Source organism: Sphaerodactylus townsendi, linkage group LG09 (assembly GCF_021028975.2).
Source record: "Sphaerodactylus townsendi isolate TG3544 linkage group LG09, MPM_Stown_v2.3, whole genome shotgun sequence".
In the NCBI taxonomy this organism is placed as follows: Eukaryota; Metazoa; Chordata; class Lepidosauria; order Squamata; family Sphaerodactylidae; genus Sphaerodactylus; species Sphaerodactylus townsendi.
Window position 1 is genome coordinate 48,159,364 of NC_059433.1, and position 13,933 is coordinate 48,173,296.

A 13,933-nucleotide genomic window follows, 5' to 3' on the forward strand; every position below is an offset into this window, starting at 1 on the left:
AAGAGTTCATTCTTCTCTAAAACACAACTTTCAAAGCTATCCGGAGAAGGGGGGGGGTTACCATTAAGAGGCAGTGTGGGCCTATCCTGGGGAGTGGTGGTTTACCTCAGCTGGACAGAGCTTATCAGGCCCACCAGCCCGATCTGGAGTGAAGGGGGTTGTCTCAGCTGGCTTGCGGGACTGATAACCCTTCTCAAGAGGGTAGATCTGGCCCATGGGCCGCATGTTTGACACCCCGGTGTTACAGGGTAGCTGTGGTGCCTATGCAGAGGAAGAGTATGCCAGGAAGCCTTTGGGGGCTGCATTAACCTCTGGAGAGTCTTGGGAAAGTGGTGAATGGTGTAAAGAGAGTCTTCCACTGGGGAGTGTATGAAGCAATGACAGCCCTTTGCACTACTGAATACCTATCAAGAAACCCCTGACAAAAGAATAGAGTTGGACTTGCCTTTCAGAAGATATCATAAAATGTGCTGAAAAACTGTAATGGGATTTTCAGTATCTTATTATCACATACTTTTCACCAAGTTTTGGGTAAGACTGTATCATCTTTGTGTGTATTTATTTTGGGTCTTCAATAAACTCTGCAGGAACTATCCCAAGAATCTGCCAGCTGGAACAGGATCACAGCCTGGAGAATAGGAAGCAAATCAGGGGGAAAAAACCTCCAGTCAATAGGAAAGAGATTATCTATAGTACCAGCAAACGTCAAACTTCAGTTTTGCAGTCTGATAATGAGACTAGTCAACAATTTTCTCCTGAATGTAGCCCTAATCCTGGCAAAATTTGTAATTTAGTTCCAGTCTCTGAGTAGAACTCTGTGATAAGAGAAGTGCTAAGTGCATGTTCTGTCATCATCTACACAAAGGTTCTGTACAGATTAGTTTTTGTTCCCAGGGCTAAGCACAAGGGTGAACAGAGATGAAGAAGTCCAGTTTAGGAGACCCTGGTTCCTTCAGTTCCTTGAACTGGGAGCATCCTCAAGGCTGATGATGGGCTGGGTGTGGCTGTAGAGTGATGCTCTTCAAAGGAAGTATTGTCGCATTCTAATACTAGGCCAGGTGAAGCCCTCACAGTTTTTCACACAACACATTGTTTTGTAAGTCTATATAATGACTTCTAATACTAGGTAATTTGAATACATCATGTCTAGAAATCTTTTGACCACTCCAGTACCTCTGGAAACAGGTTATGTTTGGTACTGATTTCACATGTGTAGACAAGTCAGCTATATGCAGACAGATAGAGGAACAAAATGATATGTGGTAGAGAGGCTGATGATAAAGGATGAAGGAAGGTGCTGCAAACAAGCTGATGAAGGTGCTGCACCATTAAATATGTTGTGCCTGAATTAGTGTTCTACTTGCATCCCAAACACTGTAAATACAGGGAATTGGGAATAAACCCACTGCAGAAATACATCTGCAAGACAGTCCAGCAGCTGCCCTATAATCAAACATAAAATGAAATTCATTGTGAAAAGACTGCAGGCAATAAAGATTATATTGTTTTCTTTGCTCGTATAATTCTTTATGCTGAACTTTCACATTCACTTACTTGGACAAGTTTTGAGCTTAAAGGGCCAGTGCATTAAACTGTTGCTGTGTTCATTTTCCATTTCTGACAGATAAGTGGCTCTTCATCAGAAAGCATAAGGGAAATGGAGTATTATGTATATAAAGTGAACGGCTGACAGTCATTAGCAAAGCTGTCTGAATTTAGAAAATTAACACTTTTTTAAAAAGCCAAAAACGTTTCCAATGATGTGATGGACCTCTATCCTTGAACTTCTACATTGGTGAAAATATTCTCTACAAATGCCAAAAAAGAACTGTGAGGGAAAAGAAACATTGTTATTAGACATCATACTGGTTTTACAAAGATAAATCATGTCACACTAACATAGCTGAATTTACACAACTCGTCGTATAATACTTTTGTCTCTGAAATCATTTTCCTCTGCAAAAGTATCTAGCTTTTATGTGTTCTTGCTATAGGCACTGTCTGAATATAAGATGAATATAAACTGCCATTCAGCATGTGGGTGACTTACCTCAGTGCAATTTGAAATTGTTTCTGTATTTTTGAGCTTTTGGGCAAGCTTCCAAAAAGCTTTCCAAGAGTTCTGTTCTGGCTCATAAAGTTGATGGCTGTACATTGATGGTGGCACATATGTATTATCATTTCTCCCTGGGAATTTGAGTTTAGTTTTACTTGTTGTTCAATTCCATAGCACCAACCATGGTGTAGAACTGCCTGGAAATTTAGCTGCCTTTCTCAAACAAATACATCTGGAACAAGAGAGGATTTTTGATTGCAATGTATACAATAATATTGCTGGGGAACTTTCTTTCAATTCTTTCCTGTAAGCTAGTTCATTATTTAGGTTCTGCTGCCACACTGATCCTTCCAGGTTAGACTGCTGTAACATGTAACATGTCTTTGAAGACATCTCAGAAGCTTCACTTGGTTCAAAATGTGAGACTCCTATGTAGGGTCAGCTGCTTGGAAAATATAGCTCCAGTGTTACACCATTTGCATTAGTGACCTATTGGTTTTGTACCTCTAACTTAGGGCCCTCAAAAATCAAACCACATCTATCCCACATGCCAACTATTTTTCAGATAACCTTCTTATCATGCCCACTCTTATTTAGGATTGTCCATGCAACAACAGCTAAAGAATGGACTTTCTCTGTGGTAGGTTCAATCCTCTTAAATGGCCTCCTGGAATGGATGTGAAAAGCACCTTCACTGGCTATATTTAGGAAGGTATACAGCACAGTTCAATTTAGAGGACATTTAGTGGAGGAAAAGGTGTTTTGGCAATATGTTTAATCTGTATGTTGTAAATTTATGCATTGTTATTATAACAGACTCATATTTTTGTGTCCTTGCAACTTGTTAATATGTTTTTAGGCACCTTCAGTCTAAGTAAACAAGTCAGGATGTAAATATTTTGAAAATTAAAAATCCATCAAACAATTACAAGAAAAATAATTTGAATAAATACCCCTGCATAGAAGGTCTTCACTGATCCACAGGCTACTTGGGCAGGTAGTCATCTAATTGTGGATGCAAGGTATTACTTGTTCATGACAGTCAACAAACATTTAGTTGAGGCTCAGGTGCTACTGCTAAAGAATTAGATATATACCTAAAATAGTTTGTTATGGAACTGTGAATTGCAAAACTATCCAGAGTTTAATCAAGGATAAGGCATTAAAGAAGTTCCGTGTTTGGATTTGCAAAGCTTCAGGTGCATAATCTGCTGGAATGATGAATGTGCCTGTATGATTCAGAGTTATAAAATGATGCTTCCTCATCCTTTCACCACAAAATGTAAGCATAATGTTTACCTTCAGACTCAAAATGGGGGAAGGTACTTGCTGAGATAAGAGCTAGGGAATAAAGTTACCTTAATCATTACAAGTACCTCTTTCAATCTATCTTCAAGATAATATTCTAGTTATTCAGAGGCTTTCTGGGACTGTCCCTAGGGCTATTCAGAATTCAGATTCTAAAAAGTGGATACAAAGTAAAAGTAAACAAGCACTTATATTAGGAAAGCTGGTAATAAATTTTCAAGCTTTGTAGCACACATGGCAAAGTCAATAGGAAGCACAACAGGTGGTGTTACCTGGTGACTGGGCAACTGTGAATGTTATATCTTGCACAAAGGCGCATCTCTAGAAAAGTCTGATCATTTTCTTTTTCATGTTCTGTCAATGCAGTTTGTCATCTTCTGAAAAGCAGTTTGACTGAATTGGTTGTGACATCCTTATAAGGAAGTCATGGAGAAGTGAATGAAAAGAAATGTACATAGGAGAGGGAAGCATGTAGTAGGAAAACTGCTTAGGGGTATTTCTAAGTCATGAATATTGTGAGGAATGTACAATATTTGTCTTGGGAGAGGGGCTGTGACTCAGTGATAGATCATCTCTTTGACATTCAAAAGGTCCATTTTCAATCTCTGTTATCTCAGGCTAGAATGGTGATGGGAAAAAACACTACCTGAGCTCCATTGCCAGTCTAAGTAGAGACTGTTGGTCCTGATGGACCAAGGGCCTGATTCAGTATAAAGCAGCTTCATGTGTGGGTTGTGTGGCAGTTGCAGCTCAAGGTTCAACTGGAATCTATGTAAACTGCCACTAGCTTTGGAAATTTCCCTGCCTTAGACCCCCATTGGCTTGACAATGGGGATACCTCTGCTTTCTGCTTCTCCCTCCTGTGGTACAATCCCTTCCCCTATCATATGGGAAAGTCTCTTTTGTTCCAGGTGCCGCCGCCCCAAACAAGAAGACAGCACTCTCATTTGTTCATATGTGCATCTATCATTTGATGAAGGGATGAATTAACACCACTGAAAAACACTGTGTCTAAGGTGATGGGAGATGAAATTTCCGGCTTGAGTGGCTTATATGTAATGGTTGGTGCACATACAAGCTATCTCTTGATTTTGCATTTGATAATTGTGGATGGGGAACTTGTGTGATGGGGAACTTGTGTGAACTGGCCTTCATGATAGTAAACACTGAGAGGCTTAGCTGAGCCATACACCTCCAGCTGGAGGAGTATCATAGCAAGGATTCCATATCTTTGCTTGTTTATGAATGCCACAATTGTCTCTTTTGAGTTGTACATAATTTTGTTTCAATAAAGAATCTGACAAATCAAAATATGTAGCTAATCAAGTAAAGCAAATGGCAGTATATTTTCCTGCTAGAATGTCTTGCAGAACTACTGTTGTGCCAACTTTTAACTTTAACTGAAGTATCGGAAATAATATATGCAAGGTGGAAACAGCTTTGCAATTACTCAAACAAATATTGACTTTTTCGCCTTGATACATTTGGGGTTTTTTGTTAACACAAACCCATCCACCTACTGTGAAAATTATATACACATCCTATACAAATTCTAGTACAGCCATTATTAAAGATTCATTACTTATGCATTGGAAATAATAAACAATGGAGCATAGGCAACTGTGATTTGTTTGGCCTGCTGCTTTTGATTCTTGGTAGACCATGCCATTAGAAATTTTAAGTTGTAATTTTCAGTTATTTGGTTGTGAACAAATATGCTTTTGAAAGCCAGATAAACACAGATGGATTTTTTAAACATTTACCAATCCAATTTTTCTTTAAATTAATAGGTCACCTCCAAAGAGCTCCAAAATACTATTTAAACTTCAAGCTGATTCCAAATGTGAGAGGCTTTTGTATTCACATTATATTCTTTTTACCACTGTCTGATTTGCATTCTACTTATTCAAATACCAGTTCCTTATCATTCTTTGCTTACATCAGCATTCTAGGGAAATACAAAGCATTTTTTTCAGCCTTTGATGTGTAAGAATCACAACCACTCCTTTAAGCAAAGCATTATATTCATTCCATTTGAACCTCTCTGTTCTTATGTGTTTCATCATAATGTCCAGGAATCAAATGGCTTCTTAAAGCAAATACAAGGCATATGTCCATCGGGACTATTTTCCTTTTAAGCAGCAAGAATCATGCACACTTGCCCATCCCAAATCATAAGCTGCTTCCAAGAATCCCTTCAGCTTCCAAAGTCATTTGCTGCTGTTTCTGACATTCCCCTTGAGAACTAATTGCACTGGCAGGTACCATGTCATTCTAGCCCCATTTGCATAATAAAATAAATTGTACTCAAATCTGTTTGGATACCACTGCCTTTAATAAACTTTGGAATAGCAGAGCCCCCTTCCCTTGCCCCAAACATCCCCAAACAAACAACCCCCCCCAAAAAATTCTTAATTTCCTCAGTCCAAGCCTGCAGACTATTTTATTTGGCTAGCTAGAGTTATTTTACAACAGCTGCCACTATCAATTTACTAGGGCTACTTCATCCCCATCCCTTCCCCAAGAAAGAAAGACATAGAGAAGAATTGCTGTAAGTACTAGGTCCAATTATGCACAACATGTTTTTGTGCACGATGCGGGTGTCACAGCAAGATTTCTTGTATGGACCTATTTCTTCAAGCCCCATTTTCACTTTTCATTCTGCCTGCAGCAAGCAAGACCACTTCTAGCATTATTTTAATTTTTGCTTCACCACCAGAGTGGGGAGATTTGCCAATGGGCACAGCTTTGCCCCAGACAACTTCTCTCCACCTATGGCTGCCCTTTCCATTTCTTCACACTATTATGTACCCCTTCCTGCTTCCCTAAGTGGAGATTGATCTCTCATATGTATAGTGGCACCAGGGGGCGGGATGGAGAACTACAACAGTTATTCAAAGGCTGGGATGCAACATTCCACAACAGCTTTATGGTTCATGGGGGAGGGGGGCACAGACAAACCAGTGGGGCTCTAGGATACTTTTTTGTGGTCATCTGCCCCTACTCACCCCTGCCCAAATAGGATACACAACTACCAAGATATGTGACTCTGGACAAGAGAAAGAAAATCATTTATCATAGTACTTAAAAAAAGACCACTGAATCAAGCACAGAGGCAAAATGTGGAAAGGGGAGGGAGGAAATGAGAGGAAATATCCTGTTAGTGTTGAGGGTGTGGGGAGAGAGATGGGGCAAGGGCCTCAGCTAATAACCAGTCTCCTTGAAAGAAATGGAAGACTGTTAGGGATGAAAGCTATACTGGGCATCGGGGAGAGGTGCGGGAAGAGGGCACACAGAGGAGAGGCAGAGGCCACAATACATATGTGCATCACCTGTTTTGATAGCATATTTATGGCACAGAGTATGCCCACCTTCTATAAGCCCTGGGTCCTCTTATTTGTTCAAAAGAACTCCCCGCCCTGCTTATCTCTAACATCTGTGTTTAGTCTCTCCTCCACCAGTACAGCCTCAGTTGCCAGCTGTCCTGGACTCTTCTCTCCGCCCCCACCTTCATGCTGCCACTCCTTACTGCTTCTCTAAAGTGCACATATTGGAAAGACTGAGAGGTCGATCTTTCGATATAAAATAACAACAGAGTTTTTTCAAGGGACTGTAGAAGCAGGTGTCTTTGGGGCTCCACCCCACCTCCCCAATGGCCAGGAGAGTTTTAAAAACTTTATTTCAGGCCAAACCCTGATTTAAAACAAGCTTCTCTCTTCTCTTCCCTTGTAACAGTGGCGGACACAGAGAGAGAAAGAGAGAGGGGGGAGGGGAAGGGAGCGGTGAGAGAATATCACCTCTGCCTTTAAGGCTGTTGATAGATGGAGCTAAGAGAAATGGAGAGAACCAGAGGTCTGTTTAAAACTTGCAAGCAGCTGCAAGGCACTGGGCAGCCCTCCACATGTAAATAGAGAAATGAGAGGAGCACTCACTATGAGCCCACTGCACAGAGGACAGGCTTGAGGTAAGTGTTCCATGGGTCTAGGACTCCTTTGTATGAAGCTCTTTTCAAGAAAGTGTATAACTAAACCATTTAGCCAGGTATTGATATGTAAAGCTTGGCAAGCTTTGGCACATGTGTACTTATGAAACGTAGGTATCACAGAAAAGCCAAAGGGGTACAAAGAAAGTCAATTCCAGTTTACACAGCTTGACTAGACTAGAATTAACAAATGAGGAGCAAACTATACACATTCCAGATGTCCAAACAGCTCACAAAAATCTAGGATGACACTGACCTTATATCTGTGCTGTTCCTGAGAAGATATGATCAAGTTGGCTTGTTAGACAAAGTTCAGAGAGACTGAGAGAAGAGAGATTTTAATCCTACCATCTAAAAACCTAAAATGTTCCAAATGGATATTCTTGAGGACCATAGGAAAGTTTGTGTCAGCAAGTATAAAAGACATAATACATAAGCCTATAATACTTGTGATACTTGCGATAGTTGCTCATAAGGAGCAAATGAACATTTCAATAGACATGTCAAGGTTTGGCAAAATACATACACTTGCTTCCATTGTCTGATAGATTCAGAGTGTGGAAATTAATCATGCACACATACCAGTTAGCACTGTTTTGTGAGTTTTGCTGGCTCTCAAAGTGGAATTTGGGCAACATGAAATGGCAATACTATCTCAAACAGGTTCAGAATTATCATAGCTATATAGTATAATGAATGGGTGGGTTCACCTATGTGACTAATCCATATAGAAAGGAAGGAAGCAGCAGCAGAAGTCAGGGAAAATAATGCTGAACAATCATAAGTGAGCTGAGACACTGACGCCAAAAATGTTCAAAAGGTATTCACATACAAGCATTTTCACAAGAAATATCTCTCTTACCAAAATAACTAGTTTCAGTATCAAAAGCAGAGAATATCCAGTTGCCAGTAGTCATACAACGCTCTTTATATTTGTGAACAAAATAGTGGAATTGGCTACAACAATAGCAATTGCTACAATATGAAGTTTACAGAACAGGTCAGTGATGAATTCTGAAGAGCATACTCAGCCAGAAGTGCATGGTCAAAGGAATAAGAACATAAGAACAAGCCAGCTGGATCAGACCAAAGTCCATCTAGTCCAGCTCTCTGCTACTCGCAGTGGTCCACCAGGTGCCTTTGGGAGCTCACATGTAGGATGTGAACGCAATGGCCTTCTGCGGCTGTTGCTCCCGATCACCTGGTCTGTTAAGATTTGCAATCTCAGATCAAGGAGGATCAAGATTGGTAGCCATAAATCGACTTCTCCTCCATAAATCTGTCCAAGCCCCTTTTAAAGCTATCCAGGTTAGTGGCCATCACCACCTCCTGTGGCAGCATATTCCAAACACCAATCACACGTTGCGTGAAGAAATGTTTCCTTTTATTAGTTCTAATTCTTCCCCCCAGCATTTTCAATGTATGCCCCCTGGTTCTAGTATTGTGAGAAAGAGAGAAAAATTTCTCCTCTGTCAACATTTTCTACCCCATGCATAATTTTTATAGACTTCAATCATATCCCCCAGCTGCCAGCCGTCTCCTCTCCAAACTAAAGGAGTCCCAAACGCTGCAGCCTCTCCTCTCCTTAGGGAAGGGTGCTCCAGAGTCCCTCAATCATCCTTGTTGCCCTTCTCTGCACTTTTTCTATCTCCTCAATATCCTTTTTGAGATGCGGTGACCAGGAACTGGACACAGTACTCCAAGTGCAGTGGCACCACTGCTTTATATAAGGGCATGACAATCTTTGCAGTTTTATTATCAATTCCTTTTCCTAATGATCCCCAGCATAGAGTTTGCCTTTTTTACAGCTGCCATGCATTGAGTTGACATTCCCATTAATGGAACTATCAACTAAGATGCCTAGAAATCCCTTTCCTGGAAGTTCTGTGACTGATAGCACTGACCCCTGTAGCGTTGTATGTGAAGTTTGGATTTTTTTTTTTGCCCCTATGTGCACTCACTTTTACATTTTGCTACATTGAACTGCATTTGCCATTTTCCTGAGGCCACTCACCTAATTTATGAAGGTCCCAGCTTGGAGCTCTTCGCAATCCTCTGTGGTTCTCACCACCCCTACATAATTTGGTATCATCTACAAACTTGGCCACCACGCTACCCACCCCTACTTCCAGGTCATTTATGAATAGGTTAAAGAGTACTGGTCCCAAAACGGATCCTTGGGGGACACCACTCCCAACATTTCTCCATTGTGAGAACTTCCCATTTACACCCACTCTTTGTTTCCTGTTTCTCAACCAGTTTTTAATCCATAGGAGGACTTCCCCTCTTATTCCTTCATTGCTGAGTTTTCTCAACAGTCTCTGGTGAGGAACTTTGTCAAAAGTCTTTTGGAAATCTAAGTAGACAATGTCCAATCCGGTTCACCCCTTGGTCCACATGCCTGTTTACATTAACCCCTCAAAGAACTCTAGTAAGTTTGTAAGACATTGTGGATTTGCCTCTGCTAAAAGCCATGCTGACTCCTTTCTCAGCAGGAGTCTCTGCTTTTTTTCTACATGTTTTATAATTTTATCTTTAATGATAGATTCTACTAATTTACCAGGAACAGATGTCAAACTGACTGGCCTGTAATTTCCCGGGTCCCCCCTAGAATCTTTCTTAATACATAATGACTGTGATTTTTAATGCAGATGGGTATTCCGCCCAAACTCCTGTCCATGTGAAGAGTTCACAGTCCTCCCTAGGTAAATTTTAAGTAGGCTAGATTTTAATTAACATTGGCAGCTTGGATAGCCTAGCTGGAAGTTAAGCAGGGTCAGTTGCAGTGAGTACTTCCATGAGAGACTATCAAGGAGCAGCCGCTTCTGCTGCTCTCCTGCTTGGAATGCACCAGAATTGGGGTCACCATTAATTGGTGACAACTTGATGGGATGCTCATGCTCCTCTTCCTAATTAACATTGGTGTTGACAATATAGTTTGGCAGCCATGTGCCCATGTTGTGTAAAGAAACTACTTGGGGTAAAAAATGCTAAGGCCGATCAATTAAAATGCAAATGAACCGTTCTATTTTAGGACAGGTATTGCTAGGGATGGTGGAAAATGTCATTTGCCGTTTGAAACATTTTTTTCCAATTTTCATTCCCCTATACTCTTTTATAAAACTACATGTACTTTCAATATAGTGACAGAAATGAAGTCCATAAACACCACAATCCAATTAAAATGTTTTTCATATCGCCTTTGTGGCCTTGTCTGCTTCTAGAATGTGCAAAGTCATACTATATATCTATATTTTTATCTAGAAAGCTTTCTCCACTTCATCTCAGTTTAGATCAGTATAATGACCATAGAAATGAGTAAGCAAAAGTTAATGTTCTTTGAAATGCATTTCCTGCTTGTTAGCCAATACTATGCTCTAAAAGAAACCTACATAAAATTTTAATCAGTCAATACCAAATCGTCTATACCAAAACATTAATAGCTAAAGACAGTTGCTAGCTACAGCAAACGGCACGCCTACAAAAATTGTAGATATTCATGAAGACTAGACATTGCTCATAATTTGTAACCAGAAAGGTTAGAACCTTGGGCATTTCCCCTCAATGAAATGCCCTCAAGACCTGATGAATTCTGCCCCCAATTAAAAAAATGCTTGTACAATCTGTAGAAAAGATAACTTGAGTTGGTATATTGCTGAATGACTAGTTTCTGCGAAGAGAACCTTATTTAAATGATCCTCACTGTCTCTTTCAAGAATGATTTATTGCATCTTCAGTATTTTGTGGCTCCAATCTACCACCCAGTGAGGCCTAAGTATTCAGATTTCATACAATTTTATCCCATTGATTTCATCTGACTGGGGTGCTGAGCTGTTTCAAGGATATTTTCATTTGTGTTTGTCCTTGACACACTGATAACATTCTTATCCTGGTTTGTTTTATGCTGATACATCTTTAAAGACAGGACACAATGACCTTGATACAAACTCATCTTGTTTATCATCATAAGTCCAATGTGACCATAGAGCATAATCAGGAGGAAACACAATTGGCTTTACATATTCAGCAAAATATTTTGTTTCAGTTTTTAGCAGCAGGCCCATCTCCCAGTTGGCATATGGCTTGTGATTGGCTGGCTTGGGCTTTCTTGACAAATCTGCTCCCAGTGAACTGAAATGCTATATTTACAGGATTTGGCTACAAGGACTGTATCCCATTTCAAGTATTCCTAACATTTGGAGTCATCGAAGTAAAGTGTGTTTTTATTATAGTTTTGCCAGAAGAGAGAAATCAAAGAGAAGCTGATAGCCCTAAAACCAGTGGCATAACATTATTATCCACAAATTTTGTTTTAAAAAGTTATGCATGCAATAATAGCCATACATTTCTACCACTTGCATGTTATTTTGTTCTTATAAACTTCCATTAGAACCTATCTCATAAGCTGTCCTCCTAAAGCTATGCAAAATTCTTAGAAATATACTCATATTTTACAGGTATTTTGCAATCTGATATGTCAAATGGTTAAAAAAATCTATAATGTATGCACTTGTGGCAGGTGGTATATTCTAACCCCAATTGACTGAATTAGCTAATTCTTTGAATACTTGCAGTTAATTAGAAAGCAAATGTAAAACAAACCCATGCAGAAACAAAGAACATGTCAGAAACCTGCCAATTTGGAAAACAGAAAATTCAACTGTGACTTAACAGTACTGGTTGTTTTTGGTTAACACACTGATTGGAGTTCATGTAGTTTTTCTTCTAAAAGGCTGTGGTTCGTATGTTGCCATCAATGTTGGAATTAAAGTTCTGAATCAATGTAGCCCCATTAATATATCATGAAGTTAATAATTAGAAAGCAGAGTCATAAAGTCTTCTAATGGGAAAAATGGCCACGACAAAGCTGCCTGTGGGGAAAAAATCTGGACATTTAATTGCAAGCTAACCATGTATTCTGTAAGACTGCAAGGGACTCAGAAGTGGCAAACAGTTGTCTTGGATAAAGATCCCCCCCCCCCCACACACACACACACCCAAATCAGCATCCTGAAGATGAATGGATATGACTGTCTCTCGGTCACGGCTTTATCAGAATTGTTAGAGCATTTCCATGCTAACATTTGATAATAGCAAAGCACAATGTATCTTAATTATCGGAAAAGTTTGAAAATGGAACATCTTAAACATCTCATCTCAAACATAGTAATATAAAGCCTACGATACAATACTGGTTGCTAGCACATCTCTGAAAGATGAACTGCTATATTGAAGCAGAACATGTTTGCTCTGGCAGTACAGAAGATACAATATTGTGCTGGGAGGAAATAACGTGTCGTACTAATTTCATATAATACTGTTCAAATGGTTAACAAATTATTTTTAAATATTCAGTAAATACTGTGGAATCTTCTGTTTTCTTTGTTGAGTACTGTATAATGATTTGGTGTCATCATTTTAAAAAAAATCTTCCCAGTGATCTTGTGTATTATAATTTAAATTTTGCATCTGAGAATTAATCATTTCTGTCAATAGCAGAAGATTCACTTCACCATTAACTTCGAAAGGAAACTGAATTACTCTTTCTTTATAGTGCACTAACTAAAACCTGCCCTGAATTATATTCCATTCATGATTTCACACAGGGTAGCTAGTCCTGGATTAGGCACAGGCAATTTGTCACTGAAAAGTGGACTCAAGCTGTTGACTTTATTTGTTCAAACTCAGAGGCTCTTAAGGACAACAAAAATCTATGCAACATATTGTGATTTATTTTATCATTTAATATAGAAGCCCCTTTAATTTACTGCTTTGTGTATGTCATTAAATGATTTCAAATGAAAAGGAGTTATCTTCTTAATGATTGAAAGAAAAGTACAAAATCCCCTCACTCACAGGCCTTTTATGCACGCAGTGTTTACCTCAGTTAGGTACTTTGCAGTGGGTTTTTCTTACAGTTTTCTGTTTCAATGAATTTCTCCCACTGTGAAGTGAACACAGCCAAGCTGATTTGCCCTTTTGCCTCTCCTCCACTTCCTTGTTCTATTTGTGCAGGGAGAAACTGGGCTGGGGAAGCTGGGAGGAATGAGGAAACCCAAAGAAAGCAAAATGTGTGCTAATTCCCTTCCCTTCCCCTGGGAAGGGAAGGGGAAAGTCATATTTTGTCAGGTTTCAAAAACCATGGAGCTTCTCTGATCTGCAGTGCGGTGAGTTTGGGAGGGAGGAAAATGTATTCAGTCAAGAATCTCACTTGAAGGGAATGTATGCTCACTGCACAATAGACCACAAGTACATGAATGACCAAAGACTCATGTCTTCACTTAATTTGCAGTCCATGTCTTGACCATGCAATGTGTTATGATGCTTTTTCATATACCCTTAGTTATGTTGCCTAAAAGCAAGTGAAATAGAGTGTGGTTAAGAATGGGAAAGGGCACAGTTCTTACTGCAAGGTGCATGATAGGATGTTTGCATCCTATCTTTTTTTTTTTTTCAAAAAAAGAGTTTTGCAAATTAAGAAACAATTTCATTGAAGACATACTGGCAGTGTTTTTGAGAGTACAAAGATCACAAGGTTTCCTAGCTCTGGAGTACATTTTTTTAAAAACTAGACATAGATGATAGTT